The sequence below is a fragment of the Meriones unguiculatus genome, chromosome X (genome assembly GCF_030254825.1).
Source record: "Meriones unguiculatus strain TT.TT164.6M chromosome X, Bangor_MerUng_6.1, whole genome shotgun sequence".
Classification (NCBI taxonomy): Eukaryota; Metazoa; Chordata; class Mammalia; order Rodentia; family Muridae; genus Meriones; species Meriones unguiculatus.
In genome coordinates, this window is record NC_083369.1 from 50,769,511 (window position 1) to 50,786,615 (window position 17,105).

Below are 17,105 nucleotides of genomic sequence, written 5' to 3' on the forward strand. Positions count from 1 at the left end.
CCTTCTTGATTAGCTTCCTTAGGTATACAGGTTTTAGTATGATTATCCTATATTGTATGTCTAATATCTACCTATAAGTGAGTATATACCATGTGTATCTTTCTGCTTCTGGGATACCTCACTCAGGATGATCTTTTCTAGATCCCACCATTTGCCTGCAAACTTCATGATTTCTTTGTTTTTAATTGGTGAGTAGTATTCCATTGTGTAAATGTACCACAATTTCTGTATCCATTCCTCAACTGAGGGACATCTGGGATGTTACCAGCTTCTGGCAATCACAAATAAAACTGCTATGAACACGGTTGAGCAAATGTCCATGTTGTATACTTGAGCATCTTTTGGATATATGCCTAGGAGTTGTATAGCTGGATCTTGAAGTAGTACTATTCCTAATTATCTGGGAAAGTGCCAGATTGATTTCCAAAGTGGTTGTACAAGTTTACATTCCCACCAGCAATGGAGTAGGGTTCCTCTTTCTTAACATCCTCTCCAGCATGTGTTGTCACTTGAGTTTTTTGATCTTAGACATTCTGATGGGTATAAGGTGAAATCTCAGGGTCGTTTTGATTTGCATTTCCCTGATGACTAAGGATGTTGAACACTTCTTTAAGTGTTTCTCTGCCATTTGATGTTCCTCTAGAATTCTCCAAACAGAGAATTCTCTGTTTAGCTCTGTGGCCCATGATATGATTTTATTGATAAACTCATTGTTAAAGATTTTATGAGGTTGACTCGTACTCAAGAGAAAGACATTAATTTATTATTTATAATATAAGTCTTAGTTTACTAGTGCTCAAAGACAGTGAAGCCTCAGTAGTATGAAGCTTTAGGTTAGTGCCCTACCCCTGCAAAAGAAATAGGTGAAGCTGAATAATTAAACAAAACAAAGTTCCATTAACTCATATGAGAAGAGTCAGTAATCAGGCTTGAAAAGTTGGTTCAGTAATTTAGAGCACTCATTTCAATTTTCGAGGACACATGTCAATTCCTAACACCCACACTGGAGCTCACAACCTTTTGTCACTCCAGCTCCAGGGGATCTGATACCCTCTTCTGACTTTCATGGGCTCCTATGTGGATGTGGTTTATATGCATAAACTTAGCCATCCACAGATAGATAGATAGATAGATAGATAGATAGATAGATAGATAGATAGATAGATAGATTTAAAGAAGAGGAATTAATCTGAAAGTAGACTGATATGTTATATTTAGGTTAGTTGATATCAGTCATAATTATATAAGGTTAAATAATTGTGATCTATCTTTGAAATGACTTGTGCAAATGTTTGGATCTTTAAACTATTTGTTGCTACATAGTACTACCCCAATTTTATGATAGAAAATGCAGCAAGGACACCAATCATAGAGGGAAATAGTTAAATTGTACCTAACAATAATATGAGCCCTTGCGTCTGAAAATGATTGGTGTCATGTATTAGATGCTGTGTGCACAGTAGAAATTTTGAAAATATTTTTTGAGGAAAGAATTCGTGTGGAAAATGAAATCTGTTGATGTGTGATAAGAAAGACAAGCAAAAAACAAACAAACAAAAAACCCAAAAAAACAATGTTGCTCATTGCTCTGGTGTGTGCTCAATTTTTCTTCCTGAGGTCATATCCCTTGTTAGGCAACAATATTCTGCTAATAAAAATAAAAAAGAAAATGAGAAGTTTACAATTATATAGAAAAGACATAGTTTTGCTATTTCTAAAAAGTAATAGAGAGAACTCTTCCCCCAAATAAATAATATCTCAAATAAAATTAGAATCCTTGTACCTCTCTACTCATTGAAGGGTGACATGACCAACAATTTGTAGAGAAAAAAAAAAAAAAAAAAACTCCTGAAATACAATAAAATGCGATTATCTTGCAAGTTGCGATTTTTCTTTCTATCTCATGCTAAAATTGTAGCTGAGAGCTGGCCTTTACAAGATCAATGAGGAATCTCTGTATGAACCATAATTTGCATATTTAAAGAACTTATTTAAATTGTTTATATTCCACACCACAAAATGAAGTAATGTAGTACAGATGTTCCTTGGTCCATGTATGTGTTCAAATAGCACAACTGAACACTTCATTCCTCAGAGACAGCAAGGCTGATGTATAATTTTGATAAAAACTATTTTCACTTTATGTTCACCATAGAGATTATGACTGATTTTTATATCTAGGCAACATGTTTATTTAGGTAACTTAGCAATTCCCTACTAATTTGTACTACTTCTGTGTCTTCTATCTTTAAAAAAACAAACAAAAAAAAACTTTTCATTTTTGTTCAGGTTTTTAATCATATGCATCGGTTTCTAATTACAGTCAGTAACCTATGGTAGCTTTGGGGACTTGAAATATAGTTGAAGGTTTTAATTTTAAATCATAAAATTAAGGAATAATATGATTACATCACTCTCCCAAGAGTTATTTTTTTTTTCTTTTCTTCCCTCAAGGTGGGATGGATTGAAAATGTGAGGACCAGTTTCAAGAATCTAACAGTTAGATGATTGTGAGCTTAAGAAAACTGCCACTCCCAATAAAATGTCAAAGATGGATGCCAACAAAATTATCACAGTGGAATAAATTGAATTATATAATTAGCATACACTAATAAAACCATGCTTTTGTGACTTCTTAAAAGATGAGCACTAAAAAGTTTTTGAGAAATAATGATGTGTGCTTCTTAGCTTTTGGGGAATATTTAATAATATATTTTAAAAATATATAAATAGCAAAAGCCTTGCTATCTGGTTTTAAGTAATGAGAGCAAAAGAATGGTGTTACCACAAGAGAAATAGGATAATCAGAATTAAATGCCACTTTGTGAATGAAAGTAGTCTGCTCAGTTTGTATATGTTATTTAGAAAGGTATAGGACACTGTTTAGTTGGACATGAGAATGGAAGGCTTAAGTAAGAAGATGTTCATTAGATACAGACATGCTCACCTTCTATATTATAAAAAATCCTTTATCAAAGAGAAACACATTAAGTAAAGAAGCTTTTAGGGGAAAAAAAAAGAGCAAAGGGCACTTAGGAATGCTTCCATATAAGTGGCAAGAGGCAACATGAAAGGCAGCAAATGAAACTGAAAAACCCCAGCCACTATTTAGAAAGAAATCTGCTTTTGGAGTTGGGATAATATTATACTGCACTCAAATAAGTATTCTATGCATAAAGTAGTTATTTTGTTTACGTAAAAGGAACAAAATCTTCACAGATATTAAAATAAAGGTAACCAGATCACTTTATATTATACAATATAATCTAATATCTACCATAATCTTTTTTTTGTGAGTGATATTGTAATGAATGTCATAGTTCTTTGCTGTAGAATATAGATATTCCTGTAGAAATTGCTGTGAAAATTATTTTATATTTTTTGTTAAATATTAATATTAAAATATAATTATATCAGTTCCCCCTTCCCTTCAGCACCTTCCAAGTTTCCAGCCTACCACACTCAAAATGATAGTGTCTTTTCAATGTATTATTGTTACATATATAGATATACATATAACCAGCTGAGTCCATTCATGATGTTTGTGCTTATGGTTTCAGGGCTGACCACTTTGTTTTGGACAACCAATTAGAGAACTCATCCCTGATAGCAACAAATTCTTCCCCTCTCAGGATTCATTACCTACCTGTAGTTTCTTGTTCCGTGAGATTTTTCTCATTCCACATTACATATCTGTTGATAATTACCATTGTTACTTTATTGTTTATGCCTAAATTTCTAGGAGTGACTGTTTCATAGCAGAATTCCTGCTATTCTAGTCCCCACAATCTTCTCACCTCATCTTCCTCGTTGATCCTTGACTAGTAGATAGAAGAGATGAGATGCAGATTTGTCCTTGGGGCTGGACTACTCATGATCCAGTTGACATCAGTAGTGTGTCCAGTTGCAGTTGTTTTCCATTAGATTTAAAGAAAATATTCTTATAATGACTGTATTTATTTCTAGGTATTATAATAAGATTTAGAACAGAATTATGAAACATGCTGGACTAGCAATGTGGTGAAAGTAGATTTTCTTCTAAAATGCATAACCTCACTATCTGCAGCCAGTTGGCTAGGTTTCTAGTACCAGCATTATTTCCCTCCTGTTGAGTGAGCCTTAACTTAGTTTAGACAGCTGTTGGATACTATTGACATGTGAGTCTCACTTATTGCACCCTTATGGATATCTTGCCATGTGATGATTGTTTTAGTTCATAAGTGTCACAGTTGGATAGGAGTATTAAGTATTTTTCACTCTGTTAGCAGCTTGCATAGTATTTAATGTGAAAAAGATTTTTATACACAGCTTCTTGATTTCTGAAATTACCTCTTTCCATAGAAACTTAAGATCCAGCTCAATTTAGAAACCAGGTCGGTTCCTTAGGGCAAGATTAATAGTAGTATGAACTAATGATTTTTATATGCCTTTGTAATGCAAATCAATCACTGTTCATATATGAATACATAAATTAATATGCTTGGCTATATTCCAACAGAACTTTATTTATGGATACTAAAATTTGAAAATCATGCAATTTTCATTATTTAAGGCACTGTTCTTTTTCAACACGTTAAAAATGTAAAAAGCATATTTATCTTAGACCATCCTAAGACAAAGTAGCCAGGATCTTCCACATGCAATTGTTTTCCAATCACCAAAGGAGACAGAGACAGAGACAGAGAGACAGAGACACGGGGGGCGGGGGGAGAGAGAAATACCTTTTGTAAGACACTGGCTTACAACATTGTATTAGTGACCGTTTTTTCTTCCTTATTTTTATACATGGTCTCTGGGCTTTTAAAAGATTCAAAGGATTTTTAAGCAGATCATGTGTATACTCATTTACACTTGTATATATGTTTCCCAAGTACTTGAAAAATCTCTAGACTTTAGCTTCATCTTTATGGTGCCAAGTATTTTGCTGGACAATGAAAACACTGAAAGAAGCTCATCTTCATCTCGTTATCTAGATGTCTGTTCTTCTAAATTTTGCAAATACTCTACTGCATTGAATAGAACAGAGCATGCATGTGAATGAGTGATATGCATATCCTTTCAAAGTTAATTTCCATTTAAATAATTTTTTAAAGCAAGATCATTCATAGTAAAGTACAATGTCTACAAATTTCAGGCTGATATTTTTTTCTCTTGCTATAAAATCATCAGTTCTATTTTGCTAATTTATTTCATAAATTTTACTTTAAAGTCTATGTACTTTCATAATGTTGTACTAAGTTTTATCAGTCATTTCCTTATTGCTGGTACTTCTGTTTACAGCGTGTTTTTTTTTTTATACTACTATAAATAATACCTTGTAAATTTCTCTGGTGAATTTTTTTTTTAAGAAAATGTTTTTAAAGACAGTTTGTACCCATGCAGAGGTATAAGGATTTTTAAGTTTCCATTTATATTGTAAGAAGCAAAATGTAGTGATTGCTGATAGTATGATTAAAATAAATGCTGTTATATTTAAAACAATATTTATTCCAGACATAGTAGTAGGAGCTTGGAGTAAAAAGATTATTTGATATAGTGTTTGGGATCTACCCAAAGCCACATGCATGCTAGAAAAGTGTTCTACCACTAGTCTATACCTTTGCTCTAAAATGTTTTTGTTTTGTTTTTCAACTCTCTGATGTCAGATAACTAAAGTTGACATGAGAGAAATGTACATATAAACTATTGAAATGCAAGTGAAAAAATACAATCAAAATCAAAAGTACTATGGACTTGTTAAAAGTAGAGTTACTACAGTAGATACTCATGAAAACAATTGATCTAAAACAAGATAGGAGTTTATAGAGCAAATGCAGTTGAAATATATTACAGAGAAGCCATGAACCAAGACAGGAAGGTGGGAACCAGTGTAACAAACAGTTCCATATTGACTACAAAAGAGAAAGAATAGATGTGGAAGGGTGACATTCATTGAAAAAGCTAAGTCAATGGAACTCATGTCACAGGGCCTTATATGCCTTGACCCTGAAAATAATTTTTTTAGCATTTTGGTGTTTGATGGACCATTTGACAAAATTCAACACCCATTTTTGTTTGAAGTCTTGGAGAGATCAGAGATACAAGACACATATATAAACATAGTAAAGGCAATATACAACAAGACTATAGCCAAAATCAAACTAAACAGAGAGAAACTTAAATCAATCCCACTGAAATTAGGTACAAGACAAGGCTGACCACTCTCTCCTTATCTCTTCAACATAGTACTTGAAGTCCTAGCTAGAGCAGTAAGACAACTGAAGGAGATCAAGAGAATACAAATTGAAAAGGAAGAAGTCAAAGTATCATTATTTGCAGATGATATGATAGTATATCTGAGTGACCCCAAAAATTCTACCAAAGAACTCCTTCAGCTGATAAGCACCTTCAGCAAAGTGTCTGGATACAATAACTCAAAAAAAAAAAAATTAGTAGCCCTCCTGTATACAAAAGACAAAAGTGCTGAGAAAGATATTAGGGAAATAACCTTCGCAGTAACCACAAATAACATAAAGTACCTTGGTGTAACCCTAACCAAGCAAATGAAAGACCTGTTTGAAGTCAGTAGAGTTTTAAAGAAAAGAGAAGTGGAGATGGCAAGTGAAAAGAAGTGAGGATAGTTCAGTGGTGAATTACACTGTCTTCTCTTTCAAAGAACCAGGGTTGAATTTCTCAGTATCCAGAGTACTGCTCACAACTGTCTGGAAGTCCAGGCTTAGGGGATCCATCTCCTTTTCTGAACTTAACAGTCACTACACACATTTGCTGTACAGACAAATATGTGGTCAAAAACCCATAAACATCAATTTTTACAAGGAAGAAATAGGGCTTTTTTTGAGACTTTTACTAATGTTCAGGATAACATTGTAGTTACTAGCATGGAAACAAAAGTTCTCGTGTGTAACACCACATTGCTCTATTTTATAAGAGGTATATACTTGTCTTTTCCTTAAAACAAAAGCAAAACAAAGACAAAAAAAATGCTTTTACAGTAAGGAACTGAAGCACATATTTGTCATGACTGTTCAAGGACACCATGATTGAAAGCTATATATATAATATATATATATATATATATATATATATATATATACTAAAAGAAAATTGTGGACTTACAAGCAGGAAGAAGACATACCATACTATTGAATAGCCTAGTGGAGCCAGTGATAGAGAAGGTGAGACCAAAGAAAGATGAGACTTTTATTGTCTTAACCACCTTTGATCCATTCCCTTTTACCATGTTTAACATGCCAATTTAATGATTTAGGAATAGAAAACTAAACTGTCTTTTAAGTATTTCCTCCTGCTCATAGGCAATATTCTAACAGGTATTTGCATCGTTTTCATGCCTTGTAGTGTTTATTATTGTTATTATTTATTAAACTCCCATCACCTCCAAATGCAATTTTTAACTTCCTGGTTGTCATTGGTAACATTTGTTTCAAGAGAATTGTTACAGCAAGATTTCTCAGAAAGGCAAAACATCTTTTTTTTTTTATCGTTTTATGTCCCGATCTTTTTTTTTTTTTTTCAATGCAGTTTATTCAGGAACCTTGAACAATCATCTGACCCTGGGGAAAGCCAGCCCACAGCTTAAATAGCCTCTGGGTAGCCAACCCAGGCGTGCCACGTGGGCAATGCAGATAGGTCCACATACATGGAAGCAAGCCAGATCCTCAGCCTTAGCCAAATGTGGAATTGTTTGTGACAGAGAGCACTCACCATCGGGAAGGTGGAAAGCGGAAACCAGCTCCATCTTTAAGGCACAGCATTCCACAGCTCTCTACAGTTCCCCCTTTTTGTTTTAGACGCATCAGGCAAGAGTAGAGGTCTGATCTCTGATATTAGAAATAAATTGGGACTTTGTACCGATGTTCATTTAGGTGTCATCCACCCAAAGAGCATCAGATCCGTCCGATACCTTTTTCTCAGAGGCGGGACCTGGGGCATCAACCCACATGCAATCAGACATGCTCTTCTCTGGGTCCAAAGCGGCTGACCCTGAGTGCAGTGCTTAGCCTCGCATCCTGAGCATAACATTTTAGCTTTTTATGGTATCCAAACATGCTTGGGGAGAATGTCCTGCTTCAATGGCTGTAAAGGCCTGAATGATCATGGCTGCATCACACTGTTGTGAGACTCTAATCTTGCATATATACCACAGGCAAACCAAGGAGACCAACAAAAGAAGGCCTGCTAACACTCCCATGCCCACCCATTCCTTCAGATGATTCATGGCTGCAGCAATCCATGATGATAATCCTGTGGCTAGTCCTGCGTCCACTCTGGTAGAATTTACTGTGACAATGGCCACTCTCAGCTGCTCCATCGTAGTATCGAATTCTCCAGTCCAATTACCTAAAATATAGCTCGACAATTGTTTAGACAGAGGCAAAACATCTTAATAGAAATATCCATGTGGTCAGTATAAAAGTAGTGTAGCTCTGGGAAAGGGAACGAGATGAAGTAGGAATAAATTACAAGCATAGCCCAGAGGGAAATGACCTTGACCAACACCTAGAAATGTTTGTACTTGAAATGAGGTAGGGATGCAGAAATTATTACCTAGATTTATAGAGCCAGAAAGTATTACACTCTAAACTATATCAAAGCAATAGACTGAAACAGTGTAACTTTTCTGAAGTGAGATCTATATACAAATGCCTATGGATGTCCATGTCCAGGCAGGTTTGCTTCAGCACACAGATGCTTATTTGAAATCTCAACTTGGATGGCCAGGCATATTTAAAACTAAGCAGGCCAAAGTTAAGGTTTGATCACTTCCTCCAAACTTATCTGTTGCCAGTGCCAGAAACCTGGGAATCATTCTAATTCCTTCCTTAACCCTCACAATTCATCTACCTCATTTATAAAAAGCATCTCTGATACCTTTCATGCTTTGCTGCTGGAAGCCTTTCAGAACTTTTCCATCATACTTATAGTGACATCCCTCCTCGCCCCCCCCAAAAAAAAACCTTTCTAGCCTTATTGTTGTTTGGTTTTCAAACTACTCTTTGGAACTAGGCAAAAAATATCTATTTCTAGTAGATTTATGAAATCATGATAATCAGTTAAATAATCAAGCTTTGTTTTATGTAAGAACCAGTTTCAGTAGTGAAGAACTCCAAGAACTATCAAAATCATATTCCTTTTAATTTAATTTAAAACCTTAGTTTATATTACCATATTTCTAGCCATATAGCAATCCCGTTAGTCTCTACAGTTAGTAAAAGAGGACAAGCACCCATAGAGTTACTAGACCCTTGCAAGTATTTCTGTCTAACCTGTAACCCTATTACCCAGCACATTGTTAATCCAGGCAGCAGCAATGTGAAATAGACTGAAATAGCTCCAGTATTATGACCTCAGCATAATGTCACTGATGCCATGACAACCCCTGTTCAATTTAAATGAAATTGATGGCTTTGTACTTGTTCTTACCTGGCAACTTCATACATTAAATATGTTCCCCAAAGAACTAGGTCAAATGCAAGAATAACTATACTATATCATATAATCCCAGTAATTTCCCTAATGAGTCTAAGAACTCAGTTCCTGAAGAATTTGGCAATAATCACAAACAGTACACCCAGGAAGATGATCTTCATTTTCATATAGCATTTTAACTTTATAAAGATAACATATATATATATATATATATATTTCTTGCTTGGAAAACATTGGAGTAGTTTACTAATCTATATGCTCTTTCACACCTTGCTAAGCATATAATATATTGGAAGAAAGCTGCTATTAAGTGACTATTCCCATGAAAGCATTGTGAATGCACACTGAAAGAGTAAGAAGTTATTGGTAAGGGCCATCCCTGGAACAGGGGAAGCTCTTGCTAGTCTATAGGCATACAAATAATTATATAATGAAAAAAATCCAGATTTTAAAAAAAATTAATTTTAGATTTCTTTAACTTGGATTATTTTTCCTTCTAGGCTTATTCAACATACCTTCACTTTTATAGGCTTTGTTATTCTATAACTTTACTAATCATTTTAAGGCCTTCCATTGTCATATTAAATAGCTTCTTTTGACAGTGTTTCTTTTCTTACCAGTTTTCCAGTTCTAAGATAGAGGAAGAGCACAGTTAATGCATTTTACAAGTGAAAATATTAGTGTAGGACATCATGAAAAATTTATCAGAATTTGAAGGCTCTAGCTGTTGTGTGATACTTGCACAACTGTCTACTCGCCCCAAACCAAAGTACAGACGCAGGGTCATAAATATGGATCTATTTTCATTTTTCTGCATGTAGACATCCAGTTGGTCCAGCACCATTTATTGAAGATGCTGTCTTTTTTCCATTGAATGGAATTGGCTTCTTTGTCGAATATCGGTGGGATCTAGAAAAGATCATTCTGAGTGAAATATCCCAGAAGGAGAAAGACAAGCATGGGATATACTCACTTATATAGACCTATAAGATATGATAAACATAATGAAATCTATACACCTAAAAAAGATAATCAATTGAGCAGACATGGGGTAAGATGATCAATCCTCATTTAGAAAGACAGATGGGATGTGCATTGAACGTATGACCGGAGTCTACTGAGCGCATCTGAAAGACTCTAACTAGCAGTGTTTTCAAAGCAAAGACTCATGACCAAACCGTTGGCAGAGTACAGGGAATCATAAGAAAGAAGGGGAGTTAGTGTGATGGGGAAAGGATAGGAGCTCCACAAGGACCAAATATATCTAGGCACAGGGTCTTTTCTGAGACTGACATTCAACCAAGGACCATGTATGGATATAACCTAGAACCTCCATTCAGATGTAGCCTGTGGTAGCTCAGTAACCAATTGGTTTCCCAAAGTGAGGAGAACAGGGACTATTTCTAACAGGAACTCAATGACTGGCTCTTTGGTCTCCCCACCCCCAAAGGGAGGAGCAGTCCTGTTAGGCCACAGAGGAGGGCTTTGCAGCCAGTCCTGAAGATACCTGATAAAACAGGATCAGATGAATGGGGAGGAGGTCCCCCCTATCAGTGGACTTGGAAAGGGGCACGGTGGAGATGAGGGAGGGAGGGAGGGACTGGGAGGGAATGAGGGATCGGGACACGGCTGGGATACAGAGTTAATAAAATGTAACTGATAAAAAAAAATAAAAATAAAAAAAACAACAAAAAAACAAAGTACAGACACACTGAACCAATTAGTTTTGGAGGAGTTAACTTAAAAATATGTATGAGGCGTTACTAACAGGAGCAGAAATGACGAAAATGATGTGTCACCAAAGCCCACCCCATCATGGGCAACAGCTTATAAAAGCGGGGAACATTTGCCTCACTGCACAATTTGCACATATCTCAGCAGGTTGAGAGCTGGACAGCTACCTGGAAGAGATAGCTCAACTGATCTGAGCTCCTTCTAAGTAGCTCAGCCTTTCTGGTACTCTCCTAGTGAGCTTATGTGGTCCCTTCTTTTAGGTGGCTAACCTGTTTTGAGAGACCTGTGGTCTTTACTGCCTATATATGTTTGTATAGAGAGGGGCCTATGTTAGTGGCTTCCTGAATCTTTTGAGTTCTTTACTCCCTGAGCATAACAAGTTTCCCCTGCAGAAATGAACTATTTCTCCTCCCTTTCTGATACCTTGTGTCTTAAGAGATGAAAAATAAAGTCTCACTTAGAAAGTCAAAGGGGAAGGACATTGGAAGGAGGAGAAAACAAGAAACAGGACAGGAGCCTACAACTGAGGGACTCTAAAGACACTACCTTGTGTTGTATCAAAGCAGATGCTGAGACTCATAACCAAAATTTGGGCAGAGTGCAGGGAATCTTATGAAAGAAGAGGTACTAAGACATGGAGAGTACAGGAGCTCCATAAGGAGAACAACAGAACCAAAATATCTGGGCTCAGGGGTATTTTCTGAGACTGGTACTACAAACAAGGTACATTCATGGATATAACTTAGAACCCCTGCTCAGATGTAGCCCATGGCAACTCACTATCCAAGTGGGTTCCCTAGTAAGGGGAAAAGGGACTGTCTCTGACATGTGGCTGGCTCTTTGACCTCCCCCCCTTAGGGAGGAGCAGCCTTACCAGGACACAGAGGAGGACATTGCAGCCAGTCCTGATGAGACCTGATAAGCTTGGGTTGGATATAGGGGAGGTGGACCTCCCCTATTGGTGGACTTGGAGAGGGGCATGGGAGGAGATGTGGTAAGGAAGGTGGGATTGGGAGGGAATGAGGGAGTGGGCTACAGCTGGGATGCAAAGCGAATAAAATGTAATGTAAAAAAATAAAAATTTAATTAAAAAGAATGAAAGAATTGATAAGGAGGGAATTACTGCATAAAACTGACAAAGGTTTTCATTTGTTTGTTTGTTTTTATACAAATTTAAAATAGCTGTTTGGATGGAGGAAAAGGAAGAAAAATTATATAAACGTATTGTAATCCCACTAAAAGAAAAGAAATACTTAAAAATAAACACATGAATAAATATATATATATATAGTAATTATGCTTATATTCTTCCATGTGTCTTTATACCATTAGCATTTTCACATACATTGGTCCTTTGTTTACAAATCTGTTATTTGATCTCAGTATCCATAACCCTGAAGCCTTGAGGGTAAATTTGATTGTGCAGGAATAGATATCAAATATGATTCCTACAAGTTCTAAGACACATAAGTACAAAGCTATTCATTATACTATGGTCTTATCTTTAGAGATGGGCTTATCCACTGATGTATTTTATAGCTATAAAGAAAATGAATGTAAAAACTTTGTATTAATACTAGTTAATTATTTTTCTTAATAAAGCAAAATAAGTTAAGGGAAAAATGAGAATAACAAAGTTGTTATGGTGGAATACAAGTTTAATTTCAGCATTCAAGAGACAGAGGCACAAAGATCTCTAAAGTACATGGAAGGTTCCAGGACAGCTAAAACTAAATAATAGCGAGACCCTGTCTCAAAAATAGAAAAAAAAAAAATACCTGGTTTGCCAAAAGAGCTCCAGGACAACCAGGGATACACATAGACACCCTTTCTCAAAAAAAAAAAAAAATCAGAAAAATAAATTACATAATAAAAATGGCACTTTCATCATTTAAATGAATTCTCCACAGAAGGATAGTTCATAATAGCCCAATCAAGGATCTACTTGGCCCACTAAAAGGTGATATGTGAATAGTCAGAAATCCTTTTTTTTTTTAATTTTTCAAGAAAAATCATGGCTGTGTGTGTGTGTGTGTGTGTTTGTGCATGCCTCTCCTTTCGTTTTTATTTTTCTTAAAAAAAAAGTGGAGGGGGTTAAACACATAGCACAAGCAGGACAATGTAGGTTCCTTCTTTTCCACTTTCTGTATGCTGGTATTTAATAAAAACATGCTTCGTAATGAAGTTTGTTTTTCTGATAACTAAAACAAATGTTTCCAAACAGAACCTATCTAGCATTGCTTTAGAGGAGCTTCAGCTTGTTATGTAATCCTAGTTGTATCAGCAAAACCAGGAGATTTTCATTTGTTTTCACCTTTGATTTGAAAATTCACACATAGTATTTGCTGCAGGCAGAATAGTTTTAAGGGAAGCAGCAGGTAATGGGAGTGTGATTCTTCTAGGGCAGCTGTCCACTGCTGTTGATTTGTAGTCAGGATATAGAATCTCTTCTCCCCTCCCCCCGCAAAAATAAATATTATTTGGAATGTTTCACTCTTTTTCTCCTTCCTGCTCTAGCTATGCTTTAGTGATACTTTCTACCAGTTATTGGCAAATTTTCTTTCTATCCTCAATTCAAAGTTTAATTTTGTTATTTAAAAACAATGTGTTTAGATTGAGGTTTTAAGGCATAGAATATCAATAAATATATGAACCCATATGATGAAATAGATTTACTGAATTTTTTTTTTCTTTCTTCGTATTCCTATGATTTATTCAGAACCATAAATCAATTTCAATATGAAAGAACAAGATTACTTAGGGGAAGGACCTTCCCCAGTTCAGAATATCATTTTTTCTAGTTCATTGCTGTACACTAAAATGACAAGCGCTCACACAGCTGTATTCTCGTGTGCTTTAGCGCTCACACAGCTGTATTCTCGTGTGCTTTCGATAAGAACATGCAGAGTGAGTGCAGCCTGGCTAGCCACCTATTGCATGCAGTCTTTTATTATTATTATTATTAATTACATTTTATTAACTCTGTATCCCAGCTATATCCCGCTCCCTTCCTATTACAGTCTTTTTTTTTTTTTTTCAATGCAGTTTATTCAGGAACCTTGAACAATCATCTGACCCTGGGTAAAGCCAGCCCACTTTAAATAGCCTCTGGGTAGCCAAACTCAGCATGCCACGTGGGCAATGCAGATAGGTCCACATACATGGAAGCAAGCCAGATCCTCAGCCTTAGCCAAATGTGGAGTTGTTTGTGACAGAGAGCACTCACCATCGGGAAGGTGGAAGGCGGAAACCAGCTCCATCTTTAAGGCGTGGCATTATGCAGCTCTCTACAGTTCCCCCTTTTTGTTTTAGACGCATCAGGCAAGAGTAGAGGTCTGATCTCTGATATTAGAAATAAATTGGGACTTTGTACTGATGTTCATTTAGGTGTCTTCCACCCAAAGAGCATCAGATCCGTCCGATACCTTTTTCTCAGAGGCGGGACCTGGGGCATCAACCCGCATGCAATCAGACATGCTCTTCTCTGGGTCCAAAGCAGCTGACCCTGAGTGCAGTGCTTAGCCTCGCATCCTGAGCATAACATTTTGGCTTTTTATGGTAGCCAACCATGCTTGGGGAGACTGTCCTGCTTCAATGGCTGTAAAGGCCTGAATGGTCATGGCTGTATTACACTGTTGAGAGACTCTAATGCATATATACCACAGGCAAACCAAGGTGACCAACACCAGAAGGCCTGCTAACGCTCCCATGCCCGCCCATTCCTTCAGATGATTCATGGCTGCAGCAATCCATGATGATAATCCTGTGGCTAGTCCTGCATCCACTCTGGTAGAATTTACTGTGACAATGGCCACTCTCAGCTGCTCCATCGTAGTATCGAATTCTCCAGTCCAATTACCTAAAATATAGCTAGACAATTATTTAGACAGATTTGCAGCACAGGGAAAATTCTCATGTTGTATGCTAGTGACTCAAAGTCCAGCATACTTTCATTGATAGCCAAGTTGAGCGATTTGCCATAGGGTATCAATTTGCTCCTGCACGAGGTCAATCCTCTGATTGAACACCATCAAACCTCCTTTTAGTTAAGCATTAAGTCCTTTTTGTACATCTAAGGCATGAGCTACATTGGCTAAAAGGTTATTCAGGGTCTGAGCAGTCTGCCCAGTATGACTCATGGCTAATGCTTTGGTGGTAGCTCCAACAGCCGCCAATGAGATGACAGTAACAATGGCAGCTGTAATTCCAGGATCCCTTTTTCTGTCTGAAGAGAGTCATAGCATGAGGGCATCAACGGGCACAGGCACCCAGCGAGGCATGCGAGTAACCAGCTAGTAAATTTACTAGCATTCCAGCATTGGGCAAAAAAGCAAGTATCATTACCACAATTACTTGGCTCTATCTGGCTAATAATGAATAAAAATGGGGGATATAAACAAACAGGTGTGGGCTTATAGGAAATATTATGAGAAGCCTTAACCCCCTCATTGGAACATCCTGCATCAGTTCTAGAACTAGCAGTGGTGGTGTCCGAGGTCTGAGTAGGTTCAGGAGACCATTGTCCCCAGGGGTGAGACATGCTCCATGTAAATTGACTAACTCCATGTTTTCCTCCACTTTTGAAAGTTATTTAAGGTTCTTAAACTATTTTTTTCCTTTTTTTTTAAATTTTTCATCAATTACACTTTATTCATTCTGCATCCCCCCATAAGCCCCTCCCTCCCCTCCCAATCCCACCCTTCCTCCTCCCTCTGCTTGCATGCCACTCCCCAAGTCCACTGATAGGGGAGGTTCTCCTCTCCTTTCTGATCTTAGTCCATCAGTTCACATCAAAAGTGGCTGCATTGTCCTCTACTATGGCCTGGTAAGGCTGCTCCCCCTCAGGAGGAGGTGACTAAAGAGCAGGCCAGTCAGTTCATGTCAGAGGCAGTCCCTCTTCACATTACTATGTAACCCAATTGGACTCTGAACTGCCCTGGGCTACATCTGTGCAGGGATTCTGGGTTATCTCTATGAATAGTCCTTGGTTGGAGTATGAGTCTCTGGGAAGTTCCCTGTGTTCAAATTTTCTTGTTCTGTTGCTCTCCTTGTGGAGACCCTGTCCTCTCCAGCTCTTACTATTTCCCAGTTCTTACATAAAATTCCATTCACTCTGCCCAACAGTTGCCCATCAGGCTTAGCATCTGCTTTGATAGTCTGTAGGGCAGAGGCTTTCAGAGGCCCTCTGTGGTAGGTTCCTAGGTTGTTTCCTGTTTTCTTCTTCTGATGTCCAGAGTTAAATAATGCAATTGTTTCTGTGTTTCATTCACTGTCAGTTTCAGATCAGACCACATTATGAATTCAGTTTAGAAAATAGCCTTGCACTTAAGGAGACATGCAATAGGGGTACATGAACATGGAAAGGGAACATATTTTAAAAAAAAAAATTCTAGTTACCAAGAATACTGCTTAAACAGGTATAGTTGCACACGTTTTTATTCCCAGCCTGTGAAAGATGCATTGTGAATTTCTAACCAGTGTTGGCTGTATAAAAATACCCTGCCCCATCCCATCATAGAAAAAAAATGCTGAAAAATAGTATCTAAGTTGTGTATTCTCTTAAACATTTACACAAAATAATTTCTCCTAAGTATGTGACACTTATGTTTCACTTTGTGGTAGTAGGGGTTAGCATTTTCATATCTGGGTACCATTTCCCATTTATTTTCTTTAAAGTCTAAATAAGCCCTTGGTGGTATGATTTTGCCATTGTTATTATAAAAACATATTTGCTTCATTTCCATGTGTAGCATTCATGTAAAATTCAGCTATTAGCTTATAAATGCATTTTTAAAAGGATACAACAAAGCCCATCTTTCAGGGTGCTTTTAAATGTCTTTTTCCCTTTTTACACATGCTTTCTGGATGACTCATGTTAATGCTATGTGGCTCAGCTGATAATAATTCAACTGAACGTATTCTTT

General features: G+C 36.8%; 1 protein-coding gene across 8 annotated transcripts in view; it reads left to right on the plus strand.

Moving 5' to 3' along the window:
• Diaph2 (diaphanous related formin 2) overlaps positions 1–17,105 on the plus strand; it is a 980,694-nt gene that overhangs the window by 520,977 nt on the left and 442,612 nt on the right. The gene's annotated exons all lie outside the window — the stretch shown is intronic.